The 14,856-nt window shown below is 39.5% G+C and overlaps 2 long non-coding RNA genes across 4 annotated transcripts in view; one reads left to right on the top strand and one right to left on the bottom strand.

Annotated features, from left to right (window-relative positions):
- Window positions 1–14,856, bottom strand: part of LOC122557316 (uncharacterized) — a 67,207-nt gene that overhangs the window by 7,959 nt on the left and 44,392 nt on the right. Inside the window, exon 5 of the long non-coding RNA XR_015758637.1 lies at window positions 6,145–6,272. This is a non-coding gene — a long non-coding RNA (uncharacterized LOC122557316). The remainder of the gene's footprint in view (window positions 1–6,144; window positions 6,273–14,856) is intronic.
- Window positions 1–14,856, top strand: part of LOC122557509 (uncharacterized) — an 80,903-nt gene that overhangs the window by 54,854 nt on the left and 11,193 nt on the right. For all 3 annotated transcript variants that reach the window (XR_015758638.1, XR_015758639.1, XR_015758640.1), the window contains one exon: window positions 7,613–7,689. This is a non-coding gene — a long non-coding RNA (uncharacterized LOC122557509). The remainder of the gene's footprint in view (window positions 1–7,612; window positions 7,690–14,856) is intronic.

The raw sequence follows: 14,856 nt of genomic DNA, 5'->3' as shown, positions 1-14,856 counted from the left end.
GAAGTTGAGAGAACAAAGGGTACATGTGACATTTCTAGAGGAGATCTCTCAGACAGGTCCATCAAATTAGTAACAATCTCTACATCAATTAAAGCCTCCAGGAAGGATCTGCTGGGCAAGTAATAGGGATGTACAGTTCAGACCTTTATGAAAGATGGACAAAAGCATGAAGACATAGTGAGAAGCCAACAGCAATTACATGTTTTACATGCAGCTAGTGCTAGTGCCAAACTGTACCAAACCACTAAGATTTGGGGCAGATGCAGTTTATGACACCTACATTGAAGTTGTTCAGCTTTTCTTCACATCGGCAAAACATGTGGCTCCAAAGGATATTGGGTTCACATGAGCAGAGAATCAGATTCCAAAGGCCAAGTATGAAAGCGTAGCTTTAAGAAATAAGCTCATGATATTGTCACTGTATTATGGGACCACTTGAAGCATGACAAGTCACCAATGTTTAACCAAATATTTACATTTGCCCAGAATCTAAAGTGCCTGCGACTGCAAATGAAGCCATAATAAATAAATCTTTCGATATCACATTATCCATATCTACTTCATATGTTATGGGAAACAACGTGAGCATTGCTGCATCATGTCCAAATACCTAGCTGAGGAGAAAGCTGATGTAGAGATTGTTAGTAATCTGACGGCAGTTCAAATCGATCATCTGTTCTTAAATTTTACAAATGACAAAAGGCAAGAATCAGCTTTCATACTGGAGCTCACTGCATGTTTCTGCATTCTATGGTTGAACTGAAATAAAGCAGTCCAGGAGTCACAAAACTGTTTACACCTTCCAAAGGTCAGGCAGTCTAAGTACGTGGATCAAGGAAAAGATGTGAAGAACAATGCAATCAGTTGCGTGCTTCCCCCAAGCTCCTGTTGGAGCAGATAATCAATTTCTTAAAGCTTGTACCAATCAGAGGACTAAAAGTAAAGTTGCCATCGTCTTACTAGATCATAGGGTGCTCTCCCACTGAGTGAGGCAACCGGAAGTTTAACCTGAGGGTCACTGTGCCTCAGGTACAGGGAAAGGTTGAGAAGGAGACATCTTCATGGTAAGCACATGTTAGCATCCACTTTGCATTGCAAACCAGCTGTCCAGCTAACTGAGCTAATGCAGCAATACTAACTGATCAAGTCATCCACAATACCTGTGATCTGTTTCACTTTACACATCTACAAATGAGGCTTCACTTGAAGGAGGACAGAAAGAAGCTGTCAGATCCAGAAGGTGAACCACAACAAGAAGCAGAATACTTGTCTGTACAAAGAGCCATACTGAAAGAATCATAAGGCAAAACAGGGAGATTTTCTCTTCCCTCACGAAGTAAATATGCAGTTAGTGAAATTGCTATACCACCCACTTGAAACCATGTCAGGAAGCCCAAACCATTATCTGGTGCAGGACTCGTTAGAATATTGTCAGCAAACTGCAGGCATCAATCAGGCACCTCACTGCAGCTTGCATTTGTGGGAGAGCCAGAAGGCAACAATTTATAAAGCTGAGCCAACTGGCAGACGAGCTGTGAGATGAAGGATCCAGTCCCTGAGAGCCCACACACACAAGAGGAGCAGGTTTCATTTTATGTTTCAGCTGGGAGGAATTTTCTTGCTGTTTATCTCTGTAACCACCTCTGGTTTTAGATCCTTCTGAGAACTCCATGTCCCTGCAACTTTGGCCTCTGAAGCATTGCCAATTTTAATTGCTTCAAAATTGACTCCTATGCCATCAATTGCTTAGGCTGTAGGCTCTGACCTTTCCTCCCTCAGCTTTTCTGCATCTCTCTTTCCTCTTTTATGATGCAGTTGTGATGCAACTAGAGAAGTCCACTACATTAAATGTGTCATATAAATGCAAATAGTTGGTGTGGTTGGAGAATTTTCCAAAAATAATCTGAATCATTTTTAGACTGGTCATCAGTGTTACATATGCTACCATCTCAATCTTTCAAATGTATGGGCTCTTAGAGTCTTTTATGGTTTGCTATGTGCTGGGTAACCACTTTCTGGTGTAATGAGTTGAGCCTTGAGGATTAGTAAACAAATGTGGATACACGTTTGGTGACTGTTTAAACGCACATTAAAAAGATGGCTGCCATAATCATTTGACTGAACTTAGCAGTAACCTTACAGAAGCTTCGAAGAAACCAAAATAAGCCAAAAGTTCAAGTGACATATATTATTCAGTTATTACCTCTTTGTTTACTCTTTCATCCTAAAATTTGTTCGTACTTGGAATCTGAATTCTCTTTAGTTTTGATAATAATGAAAAGAAATTACACCAAACTAGTACAATCTCAGATTTATGCCTCATTGATGGTATTAAACCAGTTTATTATTCCAATTCAATTAACCTCAGAGGATTATGCTATATTGTTTAATATTAAAGCAGAAGTTATATTTGAAAATAAATTCCTCAGAAGACCTTTAAAGAGAATTTTAAAGACAAGAAACTGCTTACAACTCCTTAACCCCTGGCTAGCCAACCAATCAGTTCCACAAGGGAATTCCAGTCTGCTAACTCCAGATGTGGGCTGTTAGACTCAATGGTGAGGGTTGTGGCTCCAGATCGTTCCGATCCATATACAAAATCTCCCTTCAAAGCTTCACTCTATCAATTATTATTGCTCTGAAGAAAGCTTATAACAGACTTGAAATATTAGCTCTGTTTCTCTGTCCTTAGATGATGCCAGACCCATTATGTTTCACCATTGTTCTGGTTTGTTTCAAATTTCTAGCATCTGCAGTATTTTGCTTTTACTGACATACCTTTGTTTAAGTGTTGCATTTAACGCTATCCTCTCTCCTTTCAAGACTTTGATTTTACAAATTTAGATGGTTTGAAAGTTTCACTTCTTCCTGGATGTTTTGTCTTCTGACTCAGCAGAATTGCAATTTGTTAGGTGGAGAATATTTGTCTTGTTCTACCTTCATGATGGTCTGAGTATCTCTTAAGAACTGGAGGACCTTTAATCTCTTGTATTTCTTTCTTGGACGACATTATCGCTGCTAGAACAAGTATTTTTATTTGCAGTTTCTTGAACCTTTAGACAAAGTTTCTTAGTGGTGTTTTCCCACTTTAATTTGTGTACCACATTTTCAATTTGTGTTAATGAATTTGTGTTCTCAAAATGCCTTAGATCTGTGCTCAAATAGGTAAAAACAAGGACTGCAGATGCTGGAAGCCAGAGTCTAGATTAGAGTGGTGCTGGAAAAGCACAGCAGGTCTCTGTGCTGAAATAGGTTGACCTTCCACTTCAACTTGTTACTTTGGACTTGCTCATTTGCCATAAGTGATTGAATTATTGGTGAAATAAACTTGCACATTTCCTTATTTCAGTTACTTCAAGATTCTTACGTTATGTGACATCCATTAAAGCTGTTGAGGAACAAAAAGAGAAATCGCAGGAGAAACTCAGCTGATCTGACAGCAGCATCTGTAGAAACAAAGATGTGTTACCATTTCGAATCCAATGACCCTTCTTCAGAATAGTTATTAAGACAAGTCACTGGACTGAAAACACTAACTCTGCTTTCACTCCACAGATGCCACCAGACCCTCCCTGCCTAGTTTTCCAATAATTTATCTTTTTGTTTCAGATTTCCTGCATCCACAGTTCTTTATTATAAGGCTGTTGAGGGTTCTTCTTTGGAAGATAGGTTGTCAAATTCTGTTATTGAATGTGAACCTTCCTAATCACTTCTGTTTATAATCAGCAAATTGAATCATCATAACTAATTCTTCACTGTTCTGTGCTGCAATCTGACTCAAAAAGGGTGCAGATGTTTCAATTGATTCAAGTGACATATATTGTTCAGTTGTTATCTCTGTGTTTGCCTTTCTTCCTGAAATTTGTGAGCATTTGGAATCTAAACTCTCTTCAGTTTTGATAATAATGAAAAGCAATTACACAAATCAGTACCATCTCAGATTTATACTTCATTGATGGTATGAAACCAGTTTATTGTTCCAACTTAATTAACCTCAGAGGATTATGCTATGTTGTTTAAATTTTCACCTAATACATATATTTATATATATTAGGTTGCACCATGAGCATGCACTATATTGTAAAATCATCTACTAAATATTCCTTTTATAGATGTAACAGAAGAATTCCCTAATAATTACATGTTAGACTATAATTGTCCACTTCTTTAAATTGCCTAAAGCTTATCTAGTTTCAATGACAGGATTTGTCACTTTCCCTGGTCTTTGTTCCAGGATAGTATGAGTATCATTAGTTCATTGCATTTCCTTGCCAAATTTTGTGGTATCCACAAGTTATGGCAATTGTGCTGGATCTGTGCTGTAATTTGAAAAATACTTGCCCTTAATTTGACAGGTGAGTGAATTACTAAAAATTTTTAGTTTTGGTTCAGCAGCTGAACTCAGACTAGGTACTGCTCCCATAGATCATCACTGTATGAGACATCCTGTAGCTTTACCCTGCTACTGCATGTTTCATCTGTAAAGCATGTCTCTTATTGGATTTGAAGTGTTTCAGTTATTCTTTGAAGCATTCTTCAAGGTTGAGTGTTGCCACAATTTTTTTCGGAGGAGGAGGTGTTTGGGGGAGTTCACTGTCCTGAGTAATCAGCAATATTTGTTTTCCTTAAGACCTTGTGAGTTGTGAGCACAGTTGTCTCTTTGGAGCCAGTACAGCAAAATCAAATCTTTCGATGCCACATTGTGTCATCACATTTTGTGATCTGCCACCTATCCCTTCTAAGTGCTTTGTTTCTTTTGGGGTCTCTATGATCATGTGTGTGCTGGAATAGACACCATCTGGTCAAACGAGATGCAGTTTATTATAACCTACATATAGTTGCAGAGATATAAGAATAGCTTCTATATTACTACAAGCACTTGGGAGGACTCTTACCTAACATCCTTCTTCCATGAGATCCTACTTTATTCCCATCAGCCCTTCATGTCTTTCAGATCCTTCTGTACCCATATACAACCACTGTTGTGCAGGTCAGGTGCCAATACAATCCAAGAAGGAACTTTTAATACAATAATAAAACAGCAAGCTTCGTTGTCATTCAATCTTCATCATTGACTCTGGTCAGCCATGTATCCAGCACTGTTTTCAAGGTGTGTACTAGTCAGATTCAGCAATGTGTTTTTATATTTATCTCTTGAATCCAGATCCCAATCCTGATGCCACATTCGCCAACATCTTTGTTTTCTTCACCCCCCCAAGCAATTCCCAGTCCTCCATTAGGCGTCTAAGCCCATCCTCCCAACTTTCAACTCCTACTCTTTATTACCCCAGTTCCTCCTCTCTCAGCCCTCAATCAAACCACTCCACCAGCCAATACAAAGTGTTTGATCCACCCCCACCGTCTTTGCCCAATAAGGTCCCTATATTTTCCCTTTTTTTTAGATTAGATTCCTTACAGTGTGAAAATAGGCCCTTCAGCTCGACCAGTCCACACCAACCCTCCGAAGAGTAATCCACCCAGACCCATTTTCCTCTGACTAATGCACCTATCACTATGGGCAATTTAGAATGGCCAATTCACCTGACCTGCACATCTTTGGACTGTGGGAGGAAACCTGAGCACTCGGACGAAACCCACGCAGACACGGAGAGAACGTGCAAACTCCCCACAGACAGTCGCCCAAGGCTGGAATTGAACCTGGGTCTCTAGCACTGTGAAGCAGCAGTACTAACCACTGAGCCACCATGCCACCCATCTCAAGTGACTTCCAAAATACTGCCATCCAAAATAAACAGAACAATCACATAGAATCAGCAGCCTATTCACATGCACAATTTTCTCTGTCCCAACTCTGTTGTACCCCTCATAGACCCCCACTCCTTTCCCCCACCCTCAAATGCGTCCCTTTCTCTTCTCTGTCCCCAATCCACACAGTACAAGCTTCTCTGATCCTGCAACATTGACCAGCCACTCTCCAGCTCAAGTGGAGAAACAGCTCTCACAGCAGAAAAGTTTCAGATAATTTCAGCTCTTGGGGCACCCAAGATGTTTTCTACCATTATCACAGGATGACTCAATCAATCGAGTGGAATCAGCTGATTAAAATTGTAATTCCCTTTAATAGATACTATCCAGATATTCATCATAGATAGTTGGAACTTAAAAGGAAATGTAGACCCAAACCTTTTGAATTTGCTATTGTCAAGAACAGCTCACTCCTTCTTTGATGCACATCATCTAATGCTTCTCGCATTGACTTACAAGGTCACTTTTTCCATCTTCCTCCTTGTTTCAGTTTTCCTCTATTACACCTGTGAAATGGATCAAAGTAAATGATTAACATGTATTTTCCCAATTTGCTGCACTTTATTTAATGCAAATAAATACTTTCCAACGTGATCTTATCTCAACCACAGATGTCAAGACAGTTTACCCAATAGCATAATGCTCAGATTTTCCCTTTGTTGATGTGTATCTGTGAGTTGAAAGGGGAAAAGGTGACACTAAAATATACCACAAAATACAGTTCTCCATCCAGTACTTCATTAAGCACAACACTCTGCACCCACACTAGACTCAGAGAATGCAGACCGACTTTTCATTTAAAAATAACAAGGGAAATGAGGTACTGAATTAGTTTATAGAAACATACTATAAACTGTTCAAAAATAAATAATACTCTGCATGAACATTTGATAGAACTGCAGATGCTGGAAAGCTGAACTGAAAACAGGAAGTGCTGGAAAATTTCAGTAGGTCTGGCAGTATCTGTGGAGAGAAATCAGAGTTAATATTACTGGTCCATTGATGGTAGCTAGGAAAAAGATGTTTTTTATACAGAACATGGGGTGGGTGGATGAGGTATAGTAAACAATAGGTGGAGATAGAATCCAGAAAGAGAGAGAAACAGTTGGACAGACAAAGGGTGGTTAAGTGTCAACCTAGGGGAATGAACAGCTGCTAATGGGGACTATTACCAACCCTTGGGTGCCTAACTGTTGTGGACTCTATCTCTGCCTATCAGCTCATTTCTTCCCACATCCACCAACCTACCCTAATCCCCCGTTCTCAGCATACATAACATCTTTTCCTAGCTAACATCTGTGTCTGCGTGGGTTTCCTCCGGGTGCTCCGGTTTCCTCCCAGAGTCACAAAGATGTGCAGGTCAGGTGAATTGGCCATGCTAAATTGTCCGTAGTGTTAGGTAAGGGGTAAATGTAGGGGTATGGGTGGTTTGCGCTTCGGCGGGTCGGTGTGGACTTGTTGGGCCGAAGGGCCTGTTTCCACACTGTAAAATAATCTAATCTAATCTAATCTAATCAGCTCAAAAGAAGGGTCACTAGACTTGACATGTTAACTTTGCTTTCTCTCCACAGATGATGTCAGACCCGCTGAGTTTCTCCAGGAACCTCTCTTTCCTTTTCAGATTTTCAGCATCCACAGTTCTTTGTTTTAATTTCTTAAGCTTGATTGATTCTACTGCCCTTGTGTAGATGTGATTGAAGTAGTTCCAAGCAGGTGATAATCATGACATTGAATGAAAATATTTTGGATGGGTATGAGTTCTTCATATTATTAGACAGACCCCTGTGTTGGAGCATTGGAGAGAATTAATGTCTGCCTACAAAGAACAAAATATCTTCCTTTTCAGATATGGGTAAATCTCTAAAGATTTAAAAGAACAGACCCTCAAAGGCTGAAAATTTGGAATTAAGAAATAATCATGGTGTGAGTATACAACATATCAGTCTCTAATTCAAAGAAGAATGTTTGAAGATTCCAATTGAATCTCTTCTGTAGAACCTCATCAAAATGTTGACCTATCTTTATTGTTCAGATGCTGCGTTGTGAATTCTCATTATTTTCTGTTTTCATTGCAATTAAGTTTGTGCTTGAACAATACCACACACTGAAAATGCAAATAGATTGAGAATATTATTTAAAGAATATTCTGTTGGCATCAAATAAGAATAGCAACAATGAAATAAGTTTCTATGGTGATTGAACCAGTGCTAAGAATAAAGGCATAGGCTGTGAGCCCAAGAACAGTCACTTAAATAGAAGCTTTCTTTACACAGACTAGAAATAGAACCTGAAATCTCCTATTGCTTCAACTTTATGCTCATCAGGTTGCTCTATTTCCTAATTGATGAGTAGGATGTTACTATTGGAGTGGGTTTTCCTCCAACAGGTTATTTGATCTGAAGAAACTCAGTGTGAATATCATGGTTTTGAAGAATTCAACAGACCATTATTACAGCTAATTATTAGATATAAATATTACAATCACAGGCACAAAACTGTCTGGGCTACTATTAGTTATAGAACAGAACAGTTTGTCATGTTTCAAAAGATCCACAGCAGATGAGACCTTCGCATACTCAGTCACAGTCACTGTATGATACAGTAATGGTATCTTAAACATATTTCTTAAAGGTAAGCTGATATTATGTTTGTGAGACATAACACAACAATAATGTGGAGAAATTAGGAATTTGAAAACATTAAATAAAAGGCATCACTGTCATGTCAAAATTGAGTAAATGATAAACAATTTTCACCTCAATCTAATTCTAGTACATTCTCAAGCTTATTAATGTGTTCAATCTGTACATTATAAACATTTCTGTATTGTTTTATTTATTAATCTTAATTTATACTCAATAAAAATTGGAAATCCTTTTAGATGTGCTCATAACAAGCTTTAGAGTTGAAGCGTGCATTCAGGACAGCATCTGGGTGGAAAGCTCTTAACCTATTTATACCAACCAAAACTTCAAACATCAAGAAAAGGACCATAGCTACACTTTAAAGTCACAATTGTTGCTTCCAAATAGTGTTATGATGAGAGCTGATGTTAATACTGAACAAGTCTGATTCCAGAGTGAAACCTGACATGATAGACCAGAAATTTTATTTTCTGATTTGGTTATTTTATTGGTCAAGTCACGAAAGCTACTCATGCAAAACTTTTACTGTATTTCATCAAAAGAACATGAATATAGTTTTTTACATAAAAAGAAAGAAAACCAAAGCTATATATGAAAATTTAGAGAGATTTTATCATAAACCATAAAAAGAGAGGTTCAATCCTATTTCCCAGCAATACTCTCAGCAGACACTTAATCCAAGTGAGCTATCGTCCTTGTCATCACTTTAAAATTTCTTACTCCAATTGATGAAGTCACAACCATTTTCAGGTAAGGTGGCAGTGGAATAGGGCTTCAGAGCCTAAAGCTCATCTGCTCTGTCCACTTTATTTCATTCCTTTTCTTTTTCTCTCTCTTCTGATTTTTTCCTTTATTCTCTTCTTTTTTACTTACGTCTTGTTGAAGAGCACGGTCACAATGATGGCATTGGTGGCAAGTGGGCCCATTGTCGACTCACGGCAGAGATAAGTTTGGGTTCCCAGCAATGTCTGCATCCAGCACAGCTTCATGGAAGCAGCAATGGAGGCAGGATTAGACCCAGTATGAGACTCAGCGGCATCGACAGCATCTGCATCGATGAGGTGGGCACAAAGCAGACTCATGTTGGAAATGGAGTTGAGTTTGGGTTGGTAGCGTACCCAGCAGCATGGGTGACAACTGCATTGGCAAGATCTAGCAAGGAGTCATACTGATGAGGATATTGGAGGAGGGGAGATGGCACCACAGAGTGGTGATTTTCATTCCAGTAGTGGCAATGGGGAAGGGGATTTGTGTCGGGCAACTCGGCCCATGGCTCATGGTGGAGCACTTATCAAGAAGGACTGTAAAGTTGAACACATTTTCTTTATTTCTTCATTTTTCTGCCTTTATATTCTCCATTTTGGTTTATTTTTCTGTTTTAAGGTGGTGCTGGCGAGTACAACACTTTTCACTATATTTTATAACAAAATACTCATAATAATAAAAAAAACAAATCAAATCATATCCTTTCAGCAATTTTCTGTACACTGAGCACATGCAACTCCCTCCATTACTGTCTTTCCTTGACACGTTCGGCTAAGCTAACCTGTCCTCACTGAACCCCAAGAAAGAAACATAGACAGTTTTCAGCACAGTCTAATTGAAGTTCCAACTTTCCAACTCTGTTAGCCTAAAGGCTTGCACAATTTAAAATCTGCCCTTCTCCTGGACTTTTTCTGAACTCAAACTGCCTGTAGCCCCTTGTAATCAGTCTTTTTAAGTTGTAAGAGTTGTGTATATTGAATATATAAGCAATTACCTTACCAATAGTTTCTCTAGTCATTTAGCTTAAGTCACATGATACCTTGGACATGCTGCCTTTAGATCACTGTTGCAAATGACGTACTAATCCTTTTTTATAAAAGCAGATCAGATTTTCACAACACTAACTACCTATGTCCCATTTACCTCTACTTTAGAATCCAAATTGCCAAAATAAAATAATAATATATTGAAAACCTTCATTGTGCTAATAATTGTTTTGGCTCTCAAAATACCCATAATTTGATCAAAACACCTAATTCTGATTTGTTAGTTGAATTTGCTTGAGCTGATTTTTGCTGCAGTATTTCCAGTTTAAAAAGGTAGACCAATGGAGAAGGGAAACAAATCGGACTCAAAACAGAAATTGCTGGAGAAACTCAACAGGTCTGGCAGCAACTGTAGAAAGAAAGCAAAGTTAACATTTCTGGTCCAGTGATGCTTCTTCAGAACAGTTTTCCATCAATTTCTGTTTTTGTTTCAGCATCCACAGTTCTTTGTTCTCTCTTAATTTACTGGGTTTCCAGTCTGATCAGTATCCTCTGACCTCTCTGTCAACATTCAGAGTGGGAACTTTAGGGAAAAAAGTAAATTAGATAAGGCCAGGTTCCACTATAGAGTTCCTACACAGTGAGCTGTCAGGCATGAAGACTAACTTCTGCAAGTGTGGAACTTTAATCCATAATAACTCAGCACCTTCACGATAGTGGAAACAGAAACATAGAATACAAAAGTTTTTGTAAGTTTAAAAGAAAACATTCAAGATTATCCTGCTTCCTCATTGTTGGAAGACAGTATAAATAAATTTGTGCAATGATAAGTGCACAATGTCCAACTATGGCATTTAGCAAGGCACATAAACTATAGAATTCTTGTTATTTATAGCATGTCATCGTAGTGTCAAATTGTGTACTTTGAACTTGTTCATAGATTATGCATTGTGATAGTAGAACAGTTTATTTGTTATTTAAATTTTTAAAAATTGTTTTGGTTAATCTATAACTGAGTTGTGTGGTATATTTTGAATGTTACATCTTCAAATCCAAAAAGATACATTTGAATTATTAGACATCTGTTTGAATTCATGTCCAAAGTTTCGGAGATAAACAAAAATTAAATACTAGGAATGTCAAATAAAACTAGAAACATCTGGAATTGCACAGTAGGTCTGCATTAGAAAGGTTGAATCAACATTTTAGATGGAAATACTTCATGATTTGTCCAGTATTTCCAACATTCCTTTTTAAACAAAGGCCTTGAAATTACACCCAGTGGTATTAGCATGCATTAACTTAATTCTTTTGATACATCCATGAATTTATTGGAGAATATCAGTCCAAAGGTTTTCATGCTTTTTCTGTTTATTTTTACTGAAAACAAGATGGTAGACACAGGAAGAGAAAAATAGTAATTGGAAAATGGATGTGCTGAAGGGCCGGATGTTGGTATGGCCTTCAATAGGCCAAAAATCTAATTTTGAGTAGACTGTAAAGGAGGGGAATGATCACATGCAAATCATATTAACCACACTCTTGGTGTTTAGTTAATAGTTGACATCAAAAAACCACATTCCCATGGTTTTGAATATACTTGTGAACAAAAACAGGTGTCAGTTTAACCTGGTAGAAATCTAGATAAGTACCATCACTAAAGTCTGCCTTGTCAGTTTCACACCCACAAGAGTTTATTTCACACGCACCACCTTGAGAATTACGTCTCATATACATTGCACAGGTAAAAAACAAAATAGCTCTTGTTAAAGGAGTGCAATGCGTTTTCTAATCCGACAAGTTAGATCACCTGCATGTAGGAAACAAAAACATATAGCTGCTGCAAAAATGATCTGAATTCAAAATATAGGAGGACACAATACAAAAACTGTCAGAAAACACAAAAAAACTCATCCAAGGAACAAAATGGAGGCTGAATTGACACTGAAGATGACAGCAAGTAGAAGGACTTGATAAGCAAGGTATATGGTATACTAAGTGTTATAAATTGAGACATGAAGTATAAATGCTAGAGACAATGATAAACCTAAACAAAATATTTGTTAGCTTACAGTTTGTGTTCAGTTTTTGTAGCCCTACAAAGAATGTTAGGTCACAAAGTGTCATAAAAAGAGATTAGATGAAATCAGATCAAAGATTTTAGTTGTGAGGAGTGATTAAAGAAAATGAGATTCCTTTACTAGAGTATAAAAGATTAAAATCATGAAGTGTTTCAATAAGGCAAAGAGGGAAAAGTTAACATTTCATTGGGTATTTCAATAACCAGAGCAGGATAGTTTTGTTGACCTGCAAAAGAATGAAAGGAGAGACTAGCCATTTCGCTTCTCATCAAGAGTCTAGGGTGTGGAGCACAACATAAGAAAGGAATATAGAAACAGAAGACTAAATAACTTATAATAGTGTTGAGTACAAGATTTGAAAAATAAAAATAAGTATGGAAAAAAGGGAAGTAGACTAAATCAAAAGCTCTTTCAAACAACTGCACAGCAAAATTCTAGGCTTTAAAAGTCAATAACCCATTATCACAATTGGTGTTGCTGGAGAGAAGCAGACATGGCTGGTGTTCTGCAGCTCCATCTGATGGAGGCAGTGTGACATCTGTCTATTCCATGTTCAAGAGGAAGGTGGCATTTTTATAAAAAATAATCTTTCCTGAGATGTGAGCATGGCTGTTTAGGCTAGCATTGATTGCTCATCCCTTGAGAAAATGGTGGTGAGCCGCCACCTTGGTTACATTCACAATGGTGTTAGGAAGGGAATTCTGGGATTTTAATCCAGAAACACTGAAGGAACACCAATACATTTCAAAGTAAGGATGGTACATGATATAGAGGGAAAATTGAAGTAATGCTTCCATTTTTCTGCTGCTCTTGTCCTTCTAGAGATTGTGGGCCTGGAAAGTGCTGTCAAAGAAACCATGATAAGTTGCTGCAGTGTATATTGTAAATGTATACTCTGTGTGTTGGCAGTAAAGGAAGTCAATGTTAAAGGCGGTGAGTAAGGTGCTATGGACTATACTTCTTTTGACTTGATGGTGTCAACTTCTTGAATGCTATTGGAGCTGCACTCATTCAGGAAAGCAGGGAATATTCCACCACACTACTGGCTTGAACCTTGTGGATGGTGGAGAAGCTTTGGGAAATCGAGAAGCAAGTTATTCACTGCAGAATTTCAACTTTTGACCTGCTCTTGGAGTCAGAGTTTAGTCAGAGTTTGGTCAATGGTAATCACCAAACAGGGCAAGAATTGAAGGTTCATCAGTGCCCAATAATTAGGGCACAGGTCTCTGGGGACTAACTGTGTCAGGCCAGAGGTGGGGCCATTGTATTTAGATCAGGATCTGTGCATCAGTGGTTGGGACTGGGGAGTGGGGCCACTATGTTCAGGTTATGAGGAGGCTGCTGTGCTTGGATTGGGAATGGGGCAACTGACTCAGGTTGGGAGCTCTGGGCCCAGACAAGAACCTGAACTGGAACTTGTGATGCTTGCCCCCACCCCCAAGATGATGGTAGAGGATAATGCAATAAGGTAAAAATGATGACTGCAGATGCTGGAAACCAGATTCTGGATTAGTGGTGCTGGAAGAGCACAGCAGTTCAGGCAGCATCCAAAGAGCTTCAAAATCGACATTTCGGGCAAAAGCCCTTCATCAGGAATAAAGGCAGTGAGCCTGAAGCGTGGAGAGATAAGCTAGAGGAGGGTGGGGGTGGGGAGAAAGTAGCATTGAGTACAATGGGTGAGTGGAGGAGGGGATGAAGGTGATAGGTCAGGGAGGAGAGGGTGGAATGGATAGGTGGAAAAGGAGATAGGCAGGTCGGACAAGTCCGGACAAGTCATGGGGACAGTGCTGAGCTGGAAGTTTGGAATTAGGGTGAGGTGGGGGAAGGGGAAATGAGGAAACTGTTGAAGTCCACATTGATGCCCTGGGGTTGAAGTGTTCCGAGGCGGAAGATGAGGCGTTCTTCCTCCAGGCGTCTGGTGGTGAGGGAGCGGTGGTGAAGGAGGCCCAGGTCCTCCATGTCCTCAGCAGAGTGGGAGGGGGAGTTGAAATGTTGGGCCACGGGGTGGTGTGGTTGATTGGTGCGGGTGTCACAGAGATGTTCCCTAAAGCGCTCTGCTAGGAGGTGCCCAGTCTCCCCAATGTAGAGGAGACCTCATCGGGAACAACGGATACAATAAATGATATTAGTGGATGTGCAAGTAAAACTTTGATGGATGTGGAAGGCTCCTTTAGGGCCTTGGATAGAGGTGAGGGAGGAGTTGTGGGCGCATGTTTTACAGTTCCTGCGGTAGCAGGGGAAAGTGCCAGGATGGGAGGGTGGGTTGTAGGGGGGCGTGGACCTGGCCACGTAGTCACGGAGGGAACGGTCTGCCATCCCATATTCCCAATTCCTCCGCCTCCGCCGTATCTGCTCCCAGGAGGACCAGTTCCACCATAGAACACACCAGATGGCCTCCTCCTTTAGAGATCGCAATTTCCCTCCCCACGTGGTTAAAGATGCCCTCTAACACATCTCATCCACATCCCGCACCTCCGCCCTCAGACACCACCCCTCCAACCGTAATAAGGACAGAACACCCCGGTGCTCACCTTCCACCCTACCAATATTCGCATAAACCAAATCATCCGCCGACATTTCCACCACCTCCAAACAGACCCCACCACCAGGGAT

This window comes from Chiloscyllium plagiosum, unplaced genomic scaffold, assembly GCF_037043375.1.
Source record: "Chiloscyllium plagiosum isolate Xiang-an unplaced genomic scaffold, Cpla_swu_hap1 HiC_scaffold_11, whole genome shotgun sequence".
Taxonomy (NCBI): Eukaryota; Metazoa; Chordata; class Chondrichthyes; order Orectolobiformes; family Hemiscylliidae; genus Chiloscyllium; species Chiloscyllium plagiosum.
This window is presented reverse-complemented; position numbering and strand designations above follow the sequence as displayed.